General features: G+C 35.9%; 1 protein-coding gene across 2 annotated transcripts in view; it reads left to right on the forward strand.

Moving 5' to 3' along the window:
* CHRM3 (cholinergic receptor muscarinic 3) overlaps positions 1-23791 on the forward strand; it is a 236552-nt gene that overhangs the window by 144750 nt on the left and 68011 nt on the right. For both annotated transcript variants that reach the window (XM_081312738.1, XM_081312739.1), the window contains exon 3: positions 8951-9216. The gene's annotated coding sequence lies outside the window, so the exon portion shown is untranslated. The remainder of the gene's footprint in view (positions 1-8950; positions 9217-23791) is intronic.

Consider the following 23791-nt stretch of genomic DNA (forward strand, 5'->3'; position numbering starts at 1 on the left):
AGCACAGAAGAGAAAGGTTATTACAGTAATCCTCCAGTTAGACATTTATAGGGCATAAAAATAATGCCTTGGGGAATATTGGAGCACATGAGATTCTATATTCCCCCAAATTCTCTAAACTGTATTTTAATTACTTTAAGCCCAGTTGTAAAGGTTATGCACAAAGCTGTTCCTACTTAATTTTACAGGTATCCCTGTAATGGGTTAGGATAGATAGGAAATACAGCGCTGCCTGTGTTTCATTTCCTATGTATCTGTGTAAGTAGAAGAAACAGTTTGGGTTGGGTCCAGATTTAGTCATAGGAGATCCACTGAAATGAATGGACAAGTTAGCCATAATTAAATTAAGGCTCATTGATTTCAATAGGTCTTCTTTAAATAGGATTATGTTTCAATCAAGCTTTTCGTGCAGTGCGCAACATATGCAAGTTATTTTCCACTTAAAGAAAAATACCATACAACTCTTGTGAAATGATATCTTTTGAGAAGAAATAATATGAACCAAGATCTGGCATTAATCCATTACCCAATTAAAATATATTATTCTTTAATTGGTTTAAATTTTACCATATTATTTTATCACATGCTTTAACATTTAGTCTATTTACATTTTGTTTTTGTTAATGTTTTGTAATATATTTTATAGTGTTTTAAAATAGCTGCTAATTGGCTAGCTTTTCTACTGTAGTCCTTATCATACTATTGTTCCCTAGAGGTCTCATCTGGGGAGCTTTTAATTTTATCAATAATATAATAGAATTGTATCAATATTATCATTGTATAATGATAATCAGGACTTTACAACTTTCATTTTAACTTAATTCCATTATTATTTTCACACAGATACCAAATCAGTTTTATTTTTTATATATACCTAGTTTTAAAAGTTGTAAGCCACCCAAAACTGTGTGGCAGAGAGATAGCTGGTGAATAAATTTAATAAATAATAATAATAATAATAATAATAATAATAATAATAATAATAATAATAATAATAATAATAATAATAATAATAATAATAATAATAATAATAATAATTTAATTTGTATACCGCCCTTCTCCCGAAGGACTCAGGGCGGTGAACAGGGCAATACATAATAAAAAACAGAATACAAAAATTAAAAAGTAATTAAACCATTAATTAATTAAATAATAAATAGTAATTAAATAGTAATTAAATAATAAATAGTAATTAAATAAATAAATAAATAAATAATGACATGTGCTGGTGTTCACAAATTACTTTCTGACTGTAGTTCTCTACATCCTTCTATCCTTAGATAGTTAAAAAGGTAAAGGTAAAGGTTCCCCCGCACATGCGTGCTAGTCGTTTCCGACTCTAGGGGCCGGTGCTCATCTCCGTTTCATAGCCGAAGAGCCAGCGTTTGTCCGAGGACGTCTCCGTGGTCATGTGGCTGGCATGACTAGACGCCAAAGGCGCACGGAACGCTGTTACCTTCCCACCGTAGTGGTCCCTATTTTTCTACTTGCATTTTTACGTGCTTTCGAACTGCTAGGTTGGCAGAAGCTGGGACGAGTAACAGGTGCTCACTCTGTTACGCGGCACTCGGGATTCGACCCGCCAAACTGCCGACCATCTGATCGACAAGCTCAGCGTCCTAACCCACTGAGCCACCGCGTCCCTTTTTAGATAGTTACCCTCCTTCAATCATTTAGCACATCACAAATTCTCCAGGATTTCTCAAAGATAAAGGCTCAGGCATACAATCTGCAATTTAACTATCCAGCTTCTTCATCTCTTCATGGTTAGCAAAATAAGTTATTTCCTGCACACTTATTTAATTTGAATAGACTGGTTGCAGCAGAATTGTATTTTTCTCAGGCAAAGAAAATGATAAGTTTCAGTTGAGAATTGTTTAATTTCATTTAGCTCAGTTAAATACAGAAACTGTCCAAGAATATTTAAGACAAATAATAAAATGTACTTTTCTTAAGCCCTCCTTTTATGTTACAGGTCACTGTCTACACATTTTACAGATGAAAGACAGATTCATATTAGATAATATCTTGCACAAGACTTTCTGCTGCATGGACATTTCTATATATGTATATTCACTGATATTCATGGATTTTATATGTGCTCATTATGATTTGCTGTCTTATGAACAGTATATAGAATACTAGTATAATAGTATTGCATATTTTGTCCTAATATAAACTTTTCCATTAAATACATACACTTATCTGTATGGTTTGTTTTGTTTTGGTTTGTTTTTGGAGTTAAACATTCACTTTTCTGCATTCATATGCCCTGGCCCTTTTTCAATTTAAAACATTCAGTTTGGGAGTCTTATAAGTAAAAAAAAGAGAGAGAGATTATGCTCTGCAAATCATAGAATCTTGTTCATCATGCTGTATTACTGGATGCTGTGATTTTTATTATTATTTTTATAAAATGTCCACCCAAATTGTGGAACCTAACTGATATGGGACATAATTAAAGATCAAAATAGTAGTAGTGGATTGCATAAATGCACTTGCTTGATCTGAAAGGAATTCTGTTATGTTTTCAGGACAATAATTCTAAATTCCCTCTCATTGATTACACATAATATTTCACAATCTGCAAACATTTAATTCAATTCTTTACATAAGTATGTATGATGATTGCTGGGGGTATTTTTTCCCCTTTGTCTGAAATCACTCTGTTATTTAAGATGAAAGAAAAGGTAGAATGGTGTGCGTTTCCAATAATACATGAATACTTTCAAAATTATAAAATGAACTGATCTCTATTCAAGTTTATTTCTCTTTTCTACTTTAACTACTTCTAAATAAACATAAGAGGGACACGGTGGCTCAGTGGGTTAGGACGCTGACCTTGTCGATCAGAAGGTCGGCAGTTTGGCGGGTCGAATCCCGAGTGCCGCATAACAGAGTGAGCGCCTGTTACTCGTCCCAGCTTCTGCCAACCTAGCAGTTCGAAAGCACGTAAAAATGCAAGTAAAAAAATAGGGACCACTACGGTGGGAAGGTAACAGTGTTCCGTGCGCCTTCGGCATCTAGTCATGCCGGCCACATGACCACGGAGACGTCCTCAGACAAGCGCTGGCTCTTCGGCTTTGAAACAGAGATGAGCACCGGCCCCTAGAGTTGGAAACAACTAGCACGCATGTGCAGGGGAACCTTTACCTTTACCTTTAAATAAACATAATCAAATTATGATGCATAAACTTATCATAACAGTACAAAGGTTTGAAAAGAAGGCAGTTGATAAGGATACCAAGAAAAAAGAGAGAATTTCTATTTTAAATAAATGTGCAGGTAGTCATCTACGTATGACCTCAATTGGGACTGTAATTTTCATTGCTAGGCAAGGTGGTTGTTAAGTGAATGTTAATTTCATGATCTTTTTGCTGTGGTCATTAAATGAATCACCATGGTCATTAACTGAATCGTGTGGCTAAGTGAATTTTTATTTTTCCATAGATTTTGCTTGTTGGAAGCTAACTGGGAAGGTCACAAATAGCAGTCAGGTGACCCTGGGACACTTGAACTGTCATAAATACATACTGGTTGCCAAGTGCCCAAATTTTTATCAAATGACCCTGGGGATGCAGCAATGGTTGTAAGTGTAGGACCAGTTGTAAGTATGAGGATCAGACTTTTTCAGCCTCATTGTAACTTTGAATGGTTGCTAAATGAATGGTCATAAGTCGAGGACTACCTGTATGCTGAGTAACCACAGCAATTATGCAGAACCATTTTTTTCCTCCAGTCTGTAGCCCTTCAACATACCTTAGTCTTTCTTTGATGGAATGTAATTTGATCTCCAGTTACTTTTTCATTGAAGCGACTAGGGCAGAGGTCCCCAACCTTTTGGGCACAAGGGACCAGTTCCGTGGAGAGAGACCAGAGGGTGTGTGGTTTTGTGTGCTGCCTTTATCCCGTGGATGGGGCTTTGCCTGTTTGTGCAGACCGGTTGCTGGCATGCCGTGGCCCAGTACTGGTCAACAGATCAGGGGTTGGGGACCCCTGGACTAGGGGGTAAATACTATTAACAGGTAGTCTGTTTTTATCATGTTTTCTGTCTGGAGTGTGGCTTTGCTCAAGACTATAATTGGGTTCAATTAGTTTCTCTCTCCCAGATGAATGAAGTGGCCCTCAGAAGGATTAGGGTACATGAAATGCAAGCTTTTTTCTGGGCAAAAGACTCAGCCCATTTAAAACCTGCCTCCAGAAACTTTTGACATGGGCTTCAGATGAGTTTAGCTCTCAGCCATTAACTTGTTATTCCTTGCCATTTCTTTCCCAAAGAAAATGAAAAGACTAAAACCATGGCTTCATCCATAAAAGAATAGCCACTGATGAGAAAGATAAGGATAAAACATACCCTTGTAGAAGTCTGCAAGTATGCTAAGTCATATCATGACCTTTATCAGAGTGTATGGGTTGTATAGCTTCTGATACATTCTGTGCTGCAAATGTATAAGGTGAGCCTAGAGAACAAAGTGTGCTCTTCATCTGCTTTTCTATATTAAGAATCTTTTTGGGAAGGCTTAATCCTTGCAATTCCCTGGGGGCTTTTTAAGCATTTGACAGGTAATCTGGAGTTTGTTTTTTGTTTTGGGATGATATCATTTTTTTTCCCCTGAAGGCAATAATTCAAATATTTTGTTTGGAGAGCAGCTAACTTTAATCAATAAATGCTTGATCTTCCTATCTATATGAATGTATGTTTGCTGTATTTCAAGGTAAGATAATTACTTACAAATAATTTCTAAATCTAGCAAAGAGTACAATTATGCTAGGCTGGGACTCTGAAAACATGAACCAGTGGAATAAGCTAGTCACACACAGGCCTGACTGTCATAGAATTGGGCCAGCATCTTCCATTCTCAGTAACAGATTATCGTTCTGCACATTAAGGTATTATATTCTCTCTTTATTCTTATTTCTCTTCATTTTCTGTAGTGTAGTCTCAGCTGAATAAAAGATAAGTAGTTAATAAAGAACAGTTGGAGCAAGCAAATTATGACAGCTATTGACCAATTTCGGTCAGTTTGAAAGATGTTTCCAATTTTGCTAGTTTTTCTAGTTATGTCTTTCTCTTATATCTTACACAGTCATTTGTCAGTCTATGCCTAAAGGTACCTATCCCTCTAGAATTAATTTTCAGGGAACAGAATTAGAGGACTTCTACTAATGGGAATTTCTGCTCTTTTGTTTGTAGGATATAAAATCTAATCATAGTCAATCATTTATTAACCCTAACTAATGCATTTATTCTGAATTTAGATATACGTTGTTGGAATGGAAAAAGCTATGCTGGCAGAGGTAGATTTAGGCATAAACTAAGCAAGCTCTGGTTTACGGTTTCTCAGATCTTTTACAGGTAGTCCTCGATTTACAACAGTTCATTTAGTGATTGTTCAAAGTTACAAAGGCACTGAAAAAAGTGACCGTTTTTCACAGTTATGTCCTTTGAAGCATCCCCATGATCATATGATCAAAATTCAGATGCTTGGCAACTGGTTCATACTGACGACTGTTGCTGTGTTCCAAGGTCTGCAACCTTCTGAGAAGCAAAGTTAATGTGGAAGCCAGATTCTCTTAAAACCAGGTTACTAACTTACCAACTGCAGTGATTCACTTAACAACTGTGGCAAGGAATGTCACAAAATGAGTCAAAACTCACTTAACAAATGTCTCACTTAAAAAACAGAATTTTTGTGCTCAGTTGTGGTTATAAGCCAAGGACTTACCTGTATTTCATTTCATGGATGGTTTCTCAGACCTTTTATTTCATTACATGAATATTGAATTATCTTAAGAAAAATAATTTCCACATAATAATGTAAAAGTAAAATTGTTAATGGGTCTTAGTTTGTTAGTTCCTCCTTTTTTATCCTATTGAAAAAAGAACAACGCATCTTCTCTGTGTGTCATCTAGCATTTCAGCTGTGTTCCAATATTTCATAAAGTTAATAAATAGTTTATCAGAAAGTTCCTTTATTATCCTAGCATGCAATTCATTGTACCTTGGTGATCTGAACTTAGACAAAATTAATAAATTTTGTGAGGGCCATTACAGTCCTACAAAATACCTTATGCATAATTCTATTTGGCATCCCCTTTAAAAAAAAAACCACAAACTAGTGTTTGTCCTTTTTCTTGAAGAGGCTTTTTCTGTATGCTACATGGTAATCATGCAGCGCAGGTTTTCATTTTTAAAAAAAAAACAAAACTTGCCACTGGCATTCCCTGCTGCAGCACACTATCTGCAGAGAGGCTGAGCAAGTACCAGCAACTTCCTGTCCACTTCAGTTTGCACTTCTACCCTTTTCACAATTGCCTCTTGGAATATTTACACTCTTGTTGAACAAGACCTTGCAAAATTGGCAGCTGAATCATTTTATCAGTTGGAAAGTTTGGATTCTTTTCTCCAAAGAAACAATATTAAGATGTTTATTTGAAATTATATTTGTGAAGTTTAAAATATTTCTGAACTTCTAAACATATCATCTTTTTAAAATAAATAAATAAATAAATAAATAAATAAATAAATAAATAAATAAATAAATAAATAAATAAATAAGTGTTTATTCCAGTCAAATAGACTTCTATATTAATATGAAAAAAATTCTGAATAAAGAAGATTCTTATAGCAACCATTTTTAATATATATATATATACTCAATATATATATATATATATCGTCTTTTTTGACAAAATAAAATCTCTGTAATTAGAATGTGCAATCTGCTAAGAGGGAGAATTATCACTGTATTTTTTTTATCAGTCTTGAAAATGTTATCTATTTTATCAAATCAAGAGAAAAGATTCTACTAAAGGTTAAGTTGAGAGGAAAGGTTTTGCAATCTTAAAGAATCTAAACTGCTCCCCAAACAGAGAAGCATGATATAAAAATGATTGACGTTTCATTGCCTACTCTTAATAAGTAAAAACCCTTGAGTTAAGCTTGACTCTTGGGATTACACAGACTTGCAATATTATGGAAACACATTTTACCAGAATCCCTTCTCAGTGATATGTTGTAACTTGCATCTCATAACTTGTCATACACATTTGAGAGTCTGACAGACAATGATTGTTGTGTCCTCTGAGGCCGAAGTGGGAGAGGTAAATAGCTGGAAGTGGAAAATAGTGTGCATATGATAGAAAAACAATGTTTGGTAAAGATGAAATAAAATTTCACTTTACAGGCACTACGATGAACAGTGAAAGAAAGGAAAGGAGATATTATGAATAGAACATAATGTAATATTCATTACTGTATGCCTTTTATATTTAAATAAAATTAACAAAAAGTAATGTAAAATGTGTCATATACATTGTATTTTCATGTAAAACACAAAAAAAGAGATTATGATGTCTGTAACTTAAATCACATTTTTATTGGAATGTTTATGTGTTTTCAGCAAGTCCAATTCCAGGGAATAATTAAGCTTTTATATGAAAGCTCCATAAAGTTGTATCACATGCAAAATCTTTTCAAATTATTTAAATATATATCATGCATTATAGTTTTATGTTGGAAAATTGCTATAAGCAAAGAATAATAGAACAATTACAATAGAAATACATGTTGTCCAATGGTACAAGTACAAGGGTGATGATTGTCAATGTACATGACTTGGAGAGTGATTTGGTACATATCTTTCATCATTAGTGAAAGAACATTTCATTTAAGGAAATATGCTAAATAAAACAATAGCCAGTATCGTAAACATAATGGTTCAGAACCGGAACAGTTGTATCCTGGAAATGTGTTCACACAAGGGTTCCTTGATTATTTTTCCTAGTGGATTGCTGATTATGCCTCACCTTTGTATCTCAAGAAGATAAATCCCTGTAATTATTCTTTAAAAATAAGAAATAATATTGATATATTTCAATAATTATGAAAACCTACTAATTCATAGTCCAAATCAGGCAAGATAGAAAATAATCTCAACAGAATAATTTTTAAAATAAAATTCAGAATTAACTTCTATTTTCCTCCACTGCATCCAAGTACAAATAAAAAATAACTTCTAATATGAAGTTAGTGTTATATAATTTTCTTTTTGAGTTAATGATCTCACTGGGAAATTTATGCTTCTGCACCTGCCCCAGAAACAAATGAGAGAGAAAAAAGGCTTATTTCTTTGAATCTCAGATAAACCGTTTCTTTGCTAAATATTTATTTTCATTTTAAATTTAGACACAAGTCTGTAAAGGTAGTGATTTTTTAAAAACTTTAAAAACTGGGCAGTTAAAAACACAATAAAAAGATAGTAAAAACAATAGTTTAAAATAACAGAGATAAGATAAAATAGCTATTGAAAACAAAAGTCTGAAACATGTTCGTATGAATTCATAAGTTCATATATATGTTATGTCTAGTTAATGATATATAGTTGTTATGTAATATTGTAGCTTCATTTAAAGATGTATAAAGATGAAACTTTGATGTAGGAGATATAACAAAATCTATATATTTATCATTTAGTTTTATTGCTTTTAAAATAATAACAGCAAAAGAAAAATCTAAAGGAAAAGGTACATTCGATACAGGTCTTGAAGGCAATTCAACAAAGTTTATGTCTTGTAAGCCACCATATAAATTTTCTAAATAATATGAATGTCTGGCAACAACCATTTAATTTTAGAATCAGGAATGGTGGAATGGAATAACAAGTTCTAGCATTTGGATAAAAGGACATTTATTAAAAGCCTTGTGCATATAAAAATATTGATTTAGCAGAGTAAGAAACTGGCTTTAAAAGATTAGTAAGTATATCTGCTGTTCCACCTGCCTGAACCAATTCAGAAAAATTAGGCTGACTTTTCAGACTGAATATTGAAATATTTTTATAATTAAAACTGATTTAACATCTTTACAAGATTCTTAAAGTTCTTTTTTTCTATTCCTTATTTTCTTTCCTGGGAAAAACCAATCTGTTATATTCTTTTTTTTTTCTAGGTCCTCTCCATCATCCATGGTTTTGAAGACATTGCCTGCAAACATTGCCAATTGTACCTAATTCCTGCTTCTTGCTCTCTGATGAACTCCTCTAAATTTGTGCTGTGTTCCATGGTGCATTTTTATGATGTAAAATGCATCATGAGGTGTTCTTCACTTGGATAAATTGCAACATCTCTGTGTTTGTCAAAAGAGACATGCACTGCCCTAAGGTGGATACATCTGGCTCGATCAACTGAGAAAGCACCTTGGACTTTTTCTCAAAGGTAAGATCAGTTATGACAACTGAAAAACTGTGAAAATAAATTTGTCATGATTTCAAATCAATGGCTGGATAAGACTAAATTGTATTAGTTAAAGAATCTTCATGTTCCTTGCAATATCAAAACAAAAATTCTGTTGTCTGACCATTTTCTGGGTCTCAATTGACAAAACAATATTTTATGATCAATTAATTTCATTGTTAATGAAATTAACATTGTCATTAATCAGTTTTTAAGTTTATGAAACTCTGGGCCTGTTTAATTTCCAAATTTGTGTATTGCAAGACTTTATTTTGAATTCAGATACGTAACTAATGCTAACCTACATTTTGTTTTTTAATTCCTTATAATATTGAATTGCTGATTTTGCTTCAAGTACTCCATCTCTTAAGGATCCTAGAACTGCAGACACCCCTGAGACTGCAAAAGCATTTGGGTCGCACTCCTTCTTCAATCTGCCAGAATTATTTTCAGTTCTCCTTCCCTTAAGCCAGGGGTGTCAAACTGGCAGCCCATGGGCTGGATGCGTCATGTGCAGGCCACACCCATCCAGGCTCCGCCAAGGCAAAAAACATTGTGATATGTCACGATACATCATGTGACGTGATCAAGTTTGACACCCGTGCTTTAAGCTTTCAAAGAGTTACAGATGTTATATTATGCATGCCCCCATGAACAGAGTTTACATGACTTCCCTCACCATCTTTATTAGAAGGACAAAGAAATCTCTCTTATGTTAATAGAGTTTATATCCTATGTAGTACTTTCAGTTAACACTTATCATCAGGACACAAAACTGTGTGACCAGTTTTGTCCTATTTGGGATTTATCAGAGGTAGGTACTGAGATATGCTTCTAGGGCTTTAAAATTTTCTACCATGAATTGAGCTCACAGTTCTTTGCATTTTAGATTAGACACAGTGCATTAATGTTAGGAGCTATCTGTCTAGCTCAGAGAGTTGCAGAATTTGGGATTTGTTTGAATGAATACAGCCACCTTCCCCAGTGGAAAGGAAAAATCTGAGACATCTTTTCCATTTCAACTATTTCCCAAGAAAGTAATTATTTGCTGTTCAGTTACAGATGCCTCCAATTTGTAAAACTGTTTATAAACATTGTAAAACTGGTAATTAGTAGAGTCTTGTCTTAGTACATACAGTAACTGACTCTCACTGACCTGAATTTAAGCCATAAATATGTTGATTTTGTTGCTTCAAACAATAAACAAATTTTCCAGCTTTCTCTCCTGATTCCCAAAAGTTTTGATTTATGTATTTCAAAAAATGTTAAAATTATTCTAAATGTAGTAGTTGCATTTTAACTTTAGCTGCTATAAATATTTGGTAAGAATCATATGTGGGGTAGCTAGCATTTTTTCCCATCTGTATAAAATTAAAATATCATTTTATCTTTCTTTTTTACTGAGTTGATAGCAAGAATAGATTTGAGAATAAATGCTTCAAATGATCCCAGAGATTTCATATTGTAGTAATAAATTTCCTGGCAGAATTACCTCTTGTTCTCGAAATATCTCAAGTTTAAAAACAGCTGGCAATAAAAAGATTTCTTAAATACCTTCTTCCTTGTAAATTAGCAAAGGCTTATGTTCCTCTACATCCAGGAGTAATTTGATTATTTTTAAGTGGTTTCTTGTAACATGTATGTACAGTTTAAATATTTCAGTTTGCACACTTATTATAAGTTCATCATGAACTTGAACTTTTTTCCCTAAGGTCTTAATTGTCATTTCTTAAAAAAAAAGCAATAATTCTCTTCCATGCTTACAAATGTTGTTAAATTGAAGAGCTTAAAGTCTCATAATTTTAAGATTGTCATGGATCCCAGAAATGCCATTTTCAGAACTTGTCAAATTATTTTCCATCTGTTTAGAGATTCACTGAAGTTTCACTATTAATTCAGAGCACATTATTTCTTGTTGCTGGGATAGGAGTATATCAATGTTCAATGTAGCTCTAATTTGGCAGACACAGGAATCATTCTAGACTATTGTAGGAGTTGGAAGGCAACGTTGCTCTCTTGTGGGGTATTGTAAGATTTGGGGATATAGCATCATATGCCAAAATATAGTTGTACATGTCAGATATTTGAACCATGGGCTGTACAGTATTCCAACAGTGTCTTGACCCAGTATATGTATCTGGTAAAATAAAAAGGATTGAGGTTTTTGGTTGATTACTAAGATTTATACATTTATTGAATAATCTACAGAGGCTCTAGGCAGTATATGGAATGAAACCATGATATAAGGCATATAATTTACAAAGTATAAAATTGTGAACCATCACAAACAATAAACACATGGATTTCCTGTAGCTGCTTAATCATAAAAGCCTTCCTAAAAAGCCAAATTTTGCCTATTCCTGGAGGGCAAGGGACATTAGCTGTTCAAGGTGTAATTTGTTCAAAAGATGGAACAATTGCCTCCATATACATTTTCATACCCTTGCCTATTATGTCTTGGTGTATTGATAGGGACCCTTCGACAGATATTTCCTATCCATTCAGATCTGGTGAATCGAATTTACTTGGGTCACTTTTACAATACTCAGGCTCCAAGCCATATGACATATTCAATGGGTATGTTACAGAGTTAAACTCATGAAGAATTTTCTCTTCTTACTTGGTGTCCGTAGATTCTGTAGTGTCCCACATAACATCTCAAGACAGAGCTGCCTCGAACTGTGAGATGGGTGCCAAATAGATTTCTTAAATAAATAAACACATCATTTTTGTCACTTCAATGGATTTTGTCCATACAGTTTCCCATTCCCATGTGAATATGAGACATTTTACCCATTAATCGCTTAATCAGACAAGCACAACACACAATTACTAGATTTTCTACTTCTGTCCTTCCATCTAATTCTCTGAGGTACTATTAATAGAGTAGTTGCCCAACTTTCTGAGGCTACATAGGGGTCAGAGAAGTGGTTCACAAGGTGAATATGGTGGAATCTCATAGATGCTCTGTTAATGTTGACACTTTGGAATAGCCTCCTTCCAGAATTTTGATCAACCCCATACAATTGGCTTTCTGTAATTTATTATAAAAAGGTAAAGGTTCCCCCGCACATGCGTGCTAGTCGTTTCCGACTCTAGGGGCTGGTGCTCATCCCTGTTTCAAAGCCAAAGAGCCAGCACTTGTCCAAGGACATCTCTGTGGTCATGTGGCCGGCATGACTGGACGCCAAAGGCGCACAGAACGCTGTTACCTTCCCACCGTAGTGGTCCCTATTTTTCTGCTTGCATTTTTACGTGCTTTCGAACTGCTAGGTTGGCAGAAGCTGGGACGAGTAACAGGCACTCACTCTGTTATGCGGCACTCGGGATTTATTATAGACTAAATTATTTTGGCAAGCCTTTGGTGGTATGTATTTATGCCATTGGTTGTTGATTAGAAGATTTTTAATGTGTACTTATTTTTGTCTTATTGCTTGTTGTTTTACTTCTATTCTGTGGAAATTTCATTGAATGTTTATGAATGTACATAAATCCTAAGATTTTCTTTTGTTTCTGGTGGATGTTAAGTCAAACAAATAGATACACACACACACACACACACACACACACACACACACACAAATATCAGCCCAGTGGATGTAAAAGCCTTGTCAATATATAGATGGCAAAAACAAAAGATTAAAATAAACCAAACATAGATGATTAGAGGGGAAAAATGGCATATGCACATATCCTGTCTTAATAACATATCTTTCGGCTAGCTTAAAGCCAAAGGATGACAATTCTTGGATTACAAGGAGTGATTGCACAGCATGGATTGCTTTCACTGCTGATTGTAGATTATGCATGTATCCTCCTCCTGTCAAGCCCCATTCTCCCTTAGAAAGCTGCTGAGGGCAGGAAGGCTCTTGATGGGCAAAAACTAAGTGCTCATCAATGAGTAGCGTGGCCAAAGACAGAAAGCATGGAAATACCTCTTGGATATTGGAGAAGTAACATTTTCAGAAAACTGGAACAAGAACATTTTTTTTACAGGAGCAAGCCGGAAACTTGGGGAAAAGTAAAGTAAATGTCATACATTGATAGCACATTTTCAATCACTTCTTAAAATGAATTATGTATAAATAGGAGGAGGAAGATGTGTTGGATATGCTTGCCACCTTGAGTCATTTGTAAAAATAATAAGGGATACAAATAAATAAAACTTCATTTACCCATAAAAACGAGAGTGGTGTATATAATTAAACATAATATAGATTGTTCAGACAATTAATATTTATTGCTAAATTTTTACTTTTTTTCATTGCCATGGAGCTAGAAGCTGCTGTATTCTCAAGAATGTAGCATGTCTTATTTTTTGTTTATGTAGGAGAGTAGGAAGACAAAAAAAGCAATATTAAAAATAGAAGAAAATATTAGAATCTGGTAAAACAAAACACCATGATATATTTTTGGTCTTATCACTGATCGCATGAAGCCAAGAAAGTTTTGATTTTTATTTTAAAAAAAAGGCAAGTGATGTCTTTTCAGTTACTGCATTCATCATTATTTTTTTAAAAAAACATTAATAGTATTTGGACTGCAAAAATCTGGTTGGTCACTAGATAGGAGTAGAAAGCTAGAGGGTGTTTTTGTTGTTGTTGTTTGGTTTGTTTTTTACATATTCTTGCTATCACCTAATGGTCATTCAGATTTATTTTTCTTTTCCTCCAGCTCAGTTCTAGTATTTGTCTGTTATCCTTAACATCAGTTTCAATTGTTCTATCTAGTGTATTAGTTGAAAAAGACACATCATCCCTTTCAGGATTAGAAATGCTATAATGCAGGGGTGTCAAACTCAATTTCATTGAGGGCCGCATCAGCATTGCGGTTGCCCTTAGGGGGCCGGGTGGGCGTGGCCTACTGGGTGGGCGTGGCTAGAGTGCATATGGCCTACTGGGTGGGCATGGCCAGCTCTACATTGTTCGCATCAAGGGTGCCTATGGGGGCCTGGGCAGGAGTGGGACAGATCTGAGGGTCTCTGGCAGAAGGAGGGTCTCTGGTCCAGGGCCAAGGCAGTGGGGGCCGTTCCCTCACTGTTTCCAGGATGGCTTCATGGGCCACATGAAACCACTTCGCGGGCTGGATCTGGCCCCCGGGCCTTGTGTTTGACATGTCTGCTATAATGGTTCATGAAATCAGGACCTTTATAATACCTGCCTGAAATAAGAAACAAGCTTTGAAAACACTTGAATCCTATGCTGGATTACAATCAAATCTGAAAATTTCTCAATTTAGAAGGCTGATCCTCAGACATTTGGAAAAGAAATGTTGATCCTCAGTGGTGTCTGCAGAAGTGACAAGGTGAAGAAAATTGCATTAGGGTCTTGTGATGCAAGCCCTGTCCCATGTGTATCTATTTCTTGACCTGTACAGAAATAATTGCAGCACAATGTCATAATGTTGCTTGCATCTTTTTGACGAAAGCAGAAAGTTGCTCTTTTCCTATTTCCTTGCTTTCAGGGAACACTCTTAAAATAAAACCCATTGTTTGCCTAGGGAGTTGTGTTTATGATCTGTCCTTTAAAAAGCAGGCAGATGCTCACTATCTCAATTACTTTTTATGCACTGCCATTCTGGTTTTATGGGGAATTTCAAGTTTTCAATATAACCTGCAGAAAAATTATTGCTTTGCTGGGGCTGCTCAAAGAATTATCTGGCATGAGCCAACAATTAGCTGAACATTTGATTAATTTCCAAGGTAATCTGATAGGTGCTGAGGTGAGCTCACCTATCTCTATTTAGAGCCGACAAAACAATGATTGAACTGTAACAGTTGAAACTAATAGAGAAGCTGTGTTCCCTTTTTTTTCCCAGAGATGCTTGAACTAGAGCTCTCCTGCAAATTATTTATTGGGGACAATTTGTGGAAAAGAATAAAAATTATGCTTGGTATATGTTGTAATAGCAAATATTGACACAAAATTGAAGTTGCTAAAATTAAGTATTAAATGTCATTTTCATAATGAAAGTGTGCTCTCCCTCTCTTTGGACCAGCCAAAAGATCTGAATATCCTGCAATTCAGAAAGCTCAAGTATTATTTTAAAAAAAAACATTTAGGTTGAAAAAAAAATCTTTATACACAATGATTTGCCATCTGAGTAATGGATATAAGGGTAATAAATGTTCCCAAAAGGGAAGTACTGAAATATGCGGTATAGATTCTGAAGAATTGATATCAGAATTAGTACATAACATAATTACCATATTATAATCTGTGTCTGCCATACTATATTGTTTGTCACTGAAATACCACAAATTTGGCACTTTCAAGATTATATTGTGAAAACTAGAAAATTACTATGGTTGGTTTTATTATGATCTTTTTTATTTCATGTCAGCAAACAGCATGGATCAGGACATGACATGTTACACTGTGCAACCAATTTTGCATCGAATATAACAATATTATCATTTTCTATGCATGTTAAATCTATTTGCATATGATTTTATGAATTAAAAGTTAGCAATTTCACAGCTAGAGAATAAAGCAACTGGCCTTATGTCTTTAGTTCAGTTTACAAATATACAGTATTTAGGGAGAGTTTATTTTCATACCTGGGATGATCCAAGTGATCCTGGTGTTTTGTTTCCCCCCCCCCATATCTCTGCTTACATTTCAATGCATGCTAGGATTATCTTCAGCTTCTTTCAACACTTAACTTGACATCTTCAGTTACATCTGTTTTGATTTGATTGTTGTCTTGTGTTTTTTTCCCCTAGTTTTGATAATAGGAAGATACTGCAAACCAGTATGACTTTGCTTTAGAAACCTACTATTTAATACACCCCAGCTGTTAAAATAAGAGTAATAACACTTGTTTGTGTATATTAGGGTTATATGTTGAAAAATATATTTAGCTGATTTTCTTTAATCAAAAACAAGGATTGATACATACTCGGTTCACCAACAGTCAAGGCTTGATGAGTTCATTGTTTTTAAAAAATAAATGCAAATCTCATGATTGTCAGGAAATCTCATGGTTGTCCGGAAAGTCAGTATGGTAGTCTCTCCTGCTTGAGTAGGGGGCTGGACTAGAAGACCTCCAAGGTCCCTTCCAGCTCTATTCTGATTGAAGTTAATGAAATAAATTCAAGGGGGGAGGAGGGGAGAACAGCAAAATAGCATAGATAGTACTTAGCATTAACTATATAATTAATGTCTCCAGATAAGGCTGGGGGGGGGGAATCTTTCCTCTTCAACATGTTATTAAAATAAATAATACTAAACTAGGCATACCACTGAGCTGACTCTAAAGAAGGCAGATTTCAGTATTTCTTGCTGTGGTGCTATACATATTAGTACCATCATTTCCCATTAGACAAACCTAATATAAAAAGAAATAACATTATTGAGAAACGTAGTTTTTACCATCTAAGCAAAGGCAGTAGGAGAATCCTGAATATTTATTCTGATTTTAATAAGATAGTATATAGCTTTGAATATTTAGGTCCACAATGTAGCTGAATGAATTAGAATGATTTCTTATTCAATGAAGCTATAATACTAGATAATGAGCATTGAAGTACGTTCATCCATTGTCTAAATGCATCTGCATGGTTTTCTGCTTCTCCTTTGAAGCATATATCAGCCTGTAGAGGAGGTGCATAAAGAAGGAAAGTTAGGACAAATATGTAAATTGTGTAAAATTTTCATGTAATTCCATTCATGCCCAATTATTGTGTCCCTTTTTATCACTCAGCATTCAAAGCATCTGCTTTACACTTGCAACACATGACTCTTTTGGCAAAGAATCTACTGGATTCTTCCTATGATACTTGATCAAAATAAATTCCATAGAAGGTAAGAGAGAAGAGCAAATAGCATCAAATCTTTCTGCTTTATTATTATGTCTGAACAACATTCAACTGCTTGGCCCAAGTTTTTTTTTCCTCTCAATATGTTTGACTTGAAACGTTTTGTAATAGTAGTAAGGCAGAAATAAATAAATAAATAAATAGAAATGTTTCAAGTAATTTTCCATTACCCTAGTGGTGCAAATATTCAATCAGTTGTTATGGAAAGGCTTTGATGTGAAAAAAAATTGTTGAAACTTAGGGACATATATCTGTTCATTCCTGCTTGTAAATGTCATTAAGATCTCTAGTAAGCAAATAGCCTGGGAAAAAAATGTCTTTAATCAGACATTTAGTCTGTCTAGTTGTCTCTGGGAGACAACAAAATTACCAAGAGACTATGTCTCATGATCCAAGCTTTGTATTTTCCTCCTGTAAGATGTAGTAACTGTTTTTCACACAAAGTCATAACTTTGTTCAGCCAGATGCTTCAGATTTAAAATCTAAACTCAGCACTCTAGCAATAAGAAATAGAGTCTTTATCAAGTGGCTATTTGCTGTAATGTGGTTAAAATGAAAGTCTACAGTATTCTTGGGAAAGGAATGTATTGAAAAACATGTTTGACTATTTATGATGAAAGATTGAAACATGAGGGATAAAAGGGTGCTGAAAGGTTTTCATTATGGGGCAAATACTTGTTTCATACTTTCGAGAGTAGATCTTGGGAGGGAAATGGGTGTAGTAAGAAAAGAAGTGAAACTACATTTGTAATGGAGTGACTACAGAAGAAAAAATATGAGTCTTGAGAAAATATTAGAAGATAAATTAATTTATCAACAAAATTAAGAGAAATTGGATGTATGGAAGAAGAATGTAGAAGCTGCTTGAACTAGAATTATGTATACAGTATATTATGTATGATGTTATATGTGGGAAGTATGAGCATGACCTTTGGTGAAATGATGAAGTGAAAAATACTATAGATGAGGGGAAAATGCAGATAGTAAAGAATGATAAGGATGAGAGCTTGGCCACACTTAACTGAGGAAGTAAAAGGTAAACATTCTTGAACATCTCAATTTCTACCTCAATTGTGCAAGATGAAACATTATTTTTTCTTTATTTTATTGTCATTTGACTATTTTTTTAAATTTCTATTACTTTGCTTGGATGAAATTCCCACCTCAATAGTGTTTCAACATAACAGTTAATTGAAAATAATATTATTAGTCACTTCAAATAAATTAGATGTTGCACCAAATTTTTATAGTTATTTATCTATTTAATCCCTATCCAGCAAGTATCAATAATGAATTACAGGTTTGTAACTTAACTTTATCTTCTGTTATAAGATAGACAAGCTCTATATTTTTATTACAAGAATTCTCTTTAGTGATGGTTAAAATATTTTCTTTTCATTAAGAGCTGAAATAGTTATTGCTAGATAATTCTAATTACAGAAAAGAAGCATTCTTGTATTTATTTTATAATCAGGCAAAATGGATGGAAATTTGTACTCAATTTGTACTCAATCAAATGTTTCTGTGACATTAAATGCTTTTCTTTTCCTATCTTATATTGTACACAAAAGGAAGCAGGTGCTGTCACTCAATAATTTAGCTGCTTTATTATTGCAGAAAAGAGTCTGTCTGATTAATTATCATTAAATATAAGCCTCTTCTAAGAAGCTTAAATAGAAATTTATCACTTTTCTAAAGGTTGCTCATGCTCAAAAATGTAACTGTCACATTTTTATCTTCATTTGCATCTAATTAACTGTTAAATTTGAGTGAATCTCTGATTTAGAAGTACCGAAATAGACATCTTTCCTGTCTAAGGAGATCAAGGTAGAGCAGCCTCAGTTAAGGCTTTTTGGAGAAGAGTTAGTTGAGGAACGACAGCAGTCTTCTCCTATATTACCAGTCTTCCAGCACAGTATCAGAAATCCCCCATCAGGGTGGCCAATTCCGACAATTCTAGAAGTTGAACCCCAATAATTCTGGGGACCTCCTAGTTGAATAAGGCTATCTCCAAGGCTTTTGCAAATGGAGTGGGCTTTGGTGTGGGGCTAGAAGCTGGGATCCATCCACATTCTTGACTCTAAAAACTCCGCTCACTGGAAGGTACCTTTATCCAGGTTGGGATGATCTCCTTTTATCATCCCTGCACTTTACTACCCATCCATTTCAACATGATTCCCCAATCCAATATGCAATTTTTAAATATAAGGCTATTATGGGAAGCAGAGTACATAATTAGATTTTCACATCTGCCAATTGGGTTCTGTATATCTTGTATTTGTTCTTAAGTTTGAACCAGTGCAATGTGTTTCTGTTTTCTGTTGGCAAGTATAGAGTTGTTTATTGTGTAAAGATTCCTTTATTCTTTTAGTGGTTCAGATATTAGATGCAATTATAGTTATATTCAGTAATTTACTTGAGGAAGTAAAAAAAAGTTTTTCTTAAAAGCCACATTTGAAGGATGCCTTATAAAGAAGAATATTTAGTTCAGCAAGCTAAACCTAACTTTTGGTTCTCAAAACAAAGAAGAAAGCTTTCCGTTTCATTTGCTAGTTTGGAGGCTGATGGATAAACTGTTTGACCAGACTGACAAAATAGCTGATTTGTGTTTTTTTAAAAAGCAGTAATTGCAATATCTGGCAGAAATGTCAGAATGAGCTGTTTGGCATGCTTTGACTGCCAGATATTTGCTCCTGTACTCTGGACTAAGCAAGAAGAAAGCTAATTTCATAGATTGGCAGAGGAGTTCAGTGTATCCCAGTCTTGCTTTTCCTTGCAATGATTTTCCATAGAAAACCTGGTTTGCTTCCTCTTCTGGCACTAAATGTTCCCTACATTTCCTCATCTGATCGAGACAGAGAGCAAGGTTTTAGTACAGCACGTAAAGTAAGGGACATTGTGGAGTACCGCTACAGCTTTACCAATTGAAATACTATTTGGAGTTCAAATGACAAGGTTTTAAAAAGTAAACGTTACATGATCATGAGGACCAGAGTAAATTGTTTTGAATGTATTTTGAATTTTGAATTATGTTGAGCATCCCCATAATATTCCCAGATGGAATTTAAAACCAAATCAGAACACACTTACTCCCCCACCCAATCAGAGCACACCCCCACCCACAGAACACACCCCCTCTGGCAGTTTAAAAAAGAGGAACAAACAGCCACATGCTTCTCCCAGAAGAAGGAAGCAGAAGCCACCAGCCTGATGATGACGGATGGGATTCCGTCGAAACGTCGCCCCTACACCTTTAGTTCTACGCGGGGAAAAACCCGAATAACCAAAGATCCATATATATATATATATATTCATTTTACAGAATGAATTACTAATCAGTCTCCTAAAAGCTATTCCTGACTAGGTTAGTTTTTGAGTTTCAAAATATAGGGCCAAACAAGTTACCTGAAAAAAAGAACAAAATAATATCCATTATCCATTCATGGACTGAACTTGACTTAACTAAACTTTGAATATTTAATACTACTGGAAGGGAGAATCGTTCTTCATTCATTTTCATTAATGGTAACAGGGTAGTTTTACTGATCACAGGACCTCAAGTTTTTACTCCCAGGATTTGACTGCATTTTGTACTATAGCACCTCTTCACAGTACACTGAAGCAGTAATAACAGTACTGGTAATTGTTATCCAGTGGCAGAAGTTATTCTTCTGAGTAAGACCAACCTAAAGTGATAACCTTTTCCAATAAGTGCATATAACTTAATTTGAGGAAAGAAGACAAAGAAATGCTGAATCTCTGCAAAAGATAAAATTTCTGATCTGTCTTCAGATCTGAAAATAGATCTAGTTCTAAATGAAAACAAAGAGGTTCACAGACATTGCAAGTGAAGGGAGCAATCGAGCAAAAACTGTTAGTTCTTAACCTCTAATACTACAAAAAAGATTTCTACTGAAGAGTAGATATTAACATGTTTTTAAAGTCTGAGCAAGTTTGTAAGTCCTCTGTTGTTCTTTAGGGCAAATGGGTGGGAAGTGCAAAACAGGGAAAGGTTGCCTTTTTTTTACTTTTGCTGAGGGAAGCAATACCATCAATATAAAGCCAGACTGAATTTCACCCTTTGTTCAAAAGGCGTATAGTACTTTTATATAAAATGAAAGTCTTTTAGCAGTTATATAACAAAGACAAAGAAATGTTTTTGATGGCACTTTGTGGGACGCACGTTTTAGAAGCATTTTATAACAAAGGGTCATTATGCTTAAGATGCTTTGGAACATATTTCTTTTCTTGCCTTAGATTTAACAGAAAGGAGGTATCAGTTGGAGGTTAAATTGGAAAAATTGGGAGATTTCTAGCAAAAAAGAAGTGGCACATATTTTGCACCTCTTTTAGCAAAACAATGGTCCATACTACACCCAAGACCTCTAGACCTCTAGGCCTGAGCAACAAAAAATTAGCTAGCAGTTCTACCGAACTGGTACGAACTGACTGAATCCCACCAGTGGTCATGAGATAGAGAGAGAGAGAGAGAGAGAGAGAGAGAGAGAGAGAGAGAGAGAGAGAGAGAGCGCAAACACTAACTTTGCTATCATCTGTTCTTGAAGCCCAGATATGCCAAACCTTGGATGTTGCAAACAAAATATGAGGGAAAGTATTTAGTCTGTCAGTATTGTGTTTCCAGGAGTTTTGAGAACCTTATATGGTCACAAGATGTCTTTTTGATGTCTTCTGACTGGCAGTAATTTTCAAAGGGCTTCAAACTCTTCCACATCAGGATTATGTGCCAAGTAAGAAAGCGGCTCCAGACCTCTGCTTTCCACAATGTTAGTAGTATTGGAGAACTCAACTGATTTATTTTTGGCCCAGGCATATTGAACTTGGAACTGTTGCAAAACTGTTGGTTGGATTGAACCAAGATACTGGGGCTCCATATCTCCATGAGGGAAAATTCATGCCTCACCTTTTCTTCCTACTCCTAAGCTTCAGCTCCTCCATCAAAATGCAAGCTTAAATGCTTGGCAATTCTGTTTCAGGAGCCCAAACTGTTGTGTAGTGAGTTCTTTGCTGGCAATAAGCGAGACAAGAGGTTGCAAACAGGAACATTGCTTTATTGAGGCAGACAGGAACAGAACTGAAACAGAGGCTGCTGCGTAGCTACTTATATGGTTGGCCACTAGGCGGCAGCCAATAGGTTTAAAGGAACCCATTCCTGCCCTCAAATCAACCAATAATCTTACTGGAGACAACAAGTCTGGCTTAGTCAGGGACCGTTACACAGACACACCATTGAACAACCTTAAGCAGCATTCAAACAGACATGTGAACAGTTCAAGTAAAATCCCAATACATTACACCCCTCCCCCCTGGAATGTACACACACTATTTAAGAATATAATCTTGTAAATATTGTGGTGGTCTACACGACCATTCAGAATGCCTGGGAAACCCAGGCAACTCCTGGTCTACCAGCTTGCCCACCAGGCTGGGTAGACCAGGACTCTTGAGTTCACGTGAGTCAGATTGACTCGAGTTCCTTTGGCAGGCCATTCCTGGTCGGCCCAAACCAAAGTCCAATGAGGTAGCCATGTCAGTGAAGCTGCTGCCTTGTTTGGTTTGAACTTCTCTGTCAAGAGACCCATGTTGCACTCCCGGACTGTGTCCATCTAGGATCATCTCCCCATTGTCATGACTGAATGAGTCCTCAGACCATGTGAACTGCTCTGTTAGGCTGCCGGTTGCCGGCTCTAGTTGCGGACCCACTGTGAGGTCCTCGGTTAGTGGCTGTTCTGCAAAATGCTTCTGCAGCTGATCAATATGGCGGCAAATGACTCACCCCCCTAATCCAGAGCCACCTCATAGGAAAGAGGTCCTGAGATTTTGACAATTTTACCCAGCACCCACAAGTTCCCATGCCCATAGTTCCAGGCCCACACCCCATCACCAAGTTGCAACCCCCTTGGAGCCTTTGGGCATGCGGTATCTGCTGCTACCCAGTCAGGATGCAACCTCTCCAGTTTTGTGATTAACCTTCTTCCCCAGCGAAGTTCTGCTGTGCAAGGCATAGTATGCTGGCAAAGCAAGAAATCAGCCAGCCTATGGTGCCAATCCCAAGTCACAATGCGCTTGAGTGACTCTTTTGTCATATGTAGCATGTGTTCAGCCTGTCCATTAGTTAAGGGGTGAAAGGGAGCCGACGTTGCCTGCCTTATGAGGTTAGTCTTCAAGAAGGCCTGAAATTCTGCCACTGTGAACTGGGCCCCGTTGTCCAAGTCTACAACGTCTGGCAGCCCATGTGTGGCAAAAAGCTTTCTAAGCACCTGGATGATCCTAGCAGTAGTCATAGTTGCAATAGGAATTATTTCCAACCATTTAGAGTGGCTGTCAACCACTATCAAAAACAGCTGTCCCTGAAAGGGCCCAGCGAAGTCAATGTGAATCCTTGACCATGGTGTATGAGTCTCCTCCCATCAGTGGACAGGGGCCTGTGGCATCTCAGGTCTGGACTGTTGACACGTGTAACACCCGTGTACTTGGGCTTCAATAGCCTTATCTAACCCTGGCCACCATAGGTAGCTCCGTGCCAATGCCTTCATCTGGACTATGCCCGGATGGCCCTCATGCAGAGACTGAAGCACACGGTGTCTTAATGAACTGTGGACAATAACCCTGCTCCCCCATAAGATGCAGCCTTTGTGAGCTGAAAGCTTGTGTCTACATGTGAAGTAGCTCTGGAACTCTGGTCCAGGGCTGTTTTCAAGCCACCCAGTGTGAATCCAT

The sequence above is a fragment of the Vipera berus genome (genome assembly GCF_964194415.1).
Source record: "Vipera berus genome assembly, chromosome: 1".
Lineage (NCBI taxonomy): Eukaryota > Metazoa > Chordata > Lepidosauria > Squamata > Viperidae > Vipera > Vipera berus.